Genomic DNA, 2,500 nt, shown 5'->3' with positions numbered 1-2,500 from the left:
CATCTTCGGGCTAATCAATGTCTGTTCCTGTCACCAAGCTCTTTGTGCATTATGTATATATAGGGGGTACATGGGGACTAATACCACCCTTGGTGCCCGACAGGTGTGTTGGGAAACCTAAGCAAGCGAGGCTGGCAAGGCAAGCCACCCAAGGGAACAAGGCACCTTGCCACACACAAACCCATCCACGAACGACCAAGGGAACAAGGCAACCTTGCCGCACACATGCCCATGAACGACCAAGGGAACAAGGCACCTTGCCGCACACATGCCCATGAACGACCAAGGGAACAAGGCACCTTGCCACACACATGCCCATTAACGACCAAGGGAACAAGGCAACCTTGCCACACACAGACCCTTGCATGAACGACCAAGGGAACAATGGATGTGAGGCTGGCAAGGCTAGGTCACGGCAAGCCAAGCAGTCAGGCTACACAATTGATGTGAGGCTGGCAAGGCTAGGTCATGTCAAGCCAAGCAGTCAGGCTACACAAGGGAACAAGGCACCTTGCCACACACAAACCCATGAACGAACGACCAAGGGAACAACGCCTCTTCCCACACACAGACCCATGAACGACCAAGGGAACAAGGGTATGAACGACCAAGGAACAATGCGTATTGCCACACACATTCCCATGAACGACCAAGGGAACAAGGCTACCTCCCAAACAAACACACATGAACGACCAAGGGAACAAGGCTTCTTCCCACACACAACCCCATGAACGACCAAGGGAACAAGGCACCTTGCCACACACATGCCCATGAACGACCAAGTGAACAATGGATGTGAGGCTGGCAAGGCTAGGTCATGTCAAGCCAAGCAGTCAGGCCACACAAGGGAACAAGGCACCATGCCACACACAAACCCATCCACTAACGACCAAGGGAACAATGCATATGGGGCTGGCAAGGCAAGCAGGCTACCCAAGTGAACAACGCCTCTTCCCACACACAGACCCATGAACGACCAAGGGAACAAGGGTATGAACGACCAAGGAACAATGCGTATTGCCACACACATTCCCATGAACGACCAAGGGAACAAGGCTACCTCCCAAACAAACACACATGAACGACCAAGTGAAGAAGGCTTCTTCCCACACACAACCCCATGAACGACCAAGGGAACAAGTTTACTTCGTACACGAACACCCATGAACGACCAATGGAACAAGGCATCTTGCCACACACATGCCCATGAGCAACCCAATCCCATCCTCATCGGTCTAAGGAACAAGGGGCCTTGACAAACCATGAGCAGATTTCTAAGCAAGTCAAACGATGAAGGGAGCAAAGTGTAGTTCCTACTTAGTACATAGTAAATTGAATATATGAGTTCCAATCCGATCAACTCGTGTTCTTTCGAGTTCATCTAAGCCACCTATGAATACCTAAAAGCCTTATCTGCCTGCCTATCACCAGGCGACAGGGACAAAAACCCAAATATGATATATTTTCATTTCAAGTCCATTCGTCTATGTTAACAATGACCCACACAATGTTTCAATGGCATTCCTACTTGATTTGAGCGACATTCCAACAAGTAGGGAACCAACGCTTCAAGGCGTGACCAAGGATAGGACACAAACATTTACGCCTCAAACATGACATTTTGTTTTTTTTTTTCATTTCAAAGCTTTTCATTTATAATAAAAAGCATCCCTACAAAATTTTGTGTCAATCCGAATTAATTCGAGCGAGTTATGGACGATTTCGCACAATTATGCATCCCTGGGCAAATCAATATCTGTTCCTGTCACCAAGCTCTTTGTGCAATATGTATATATAGGGGAACCATGGGACTGCTGCCCATTGGCGCCCCAAGGATGTCCAGCGCCCAAGGCTCTCGAGGCTGGCACGCTCGAGGCATGGCCAAGACGCCCGCTCTTGACGAAAATGGGGCCAAAACGCCCCCCATTGGCGCCCCACTCCCGTGTCCCCTCGCCCCCAAGTCGTGTGTGTCCAAAAATTATGCATCATCAGGGAAATCAATGTCTGTTCCTGTCACCAAGCTCTTTGTGCAATATGTATATATAGGGGGTACCATGGGGTCTCATTCTCATAGGTGCCCGGCATGGTTGATGGGCAAATAAGAATCGTGAGGCTGTATCGAGCACACACGAGGCAAGCCAAGCCAAGCCCCACGACCCATGAAAGAGGCCATCCCCCCCAACACGTTGCCTTGATTTCTCGAACGGTGACCTGAAAAATAGCCCCATCTCCTTGAGTCTCCTCGACGTTGTGCCCATACACTAGCCCGTTGCCTTGATTTTCCTCGACATAGGGCGCAGAAACTAGCGCCGTTGGCTTCACCTGTGCCTCGACGCCGTGCGCATACTAAGAAATATACATCCTCAGGGAAAGCAATGGGTGTTGCTGTCACCAAGCTCCTTGTGCAATATGTATATATAGGGGGGGAGCAGTGGGTGAGCATGGCAAGGGATGAAGGTGCCAGACTGCCTTTGAGCGCGAGCTTGGGTGACTGTTGCTT

Source organism: Lactuca saligna, unplaced genomic scaffold, assembly GCF_052625555.1.
Source record: "Lactuca saligna cultivar CGN05327 unplaced genomic scaffold, ASM5262555v1 scaffold_140, whole genome shotgun sequence".
NCBI lineage: Eukaryota > Viridiplantae > Streptophyta > Magnoliopsida > Asterales > Asteraceae > Lactuca > Lactuca saligna.
Note: the sequence above shows the minus strand (reverse complement) of the source record.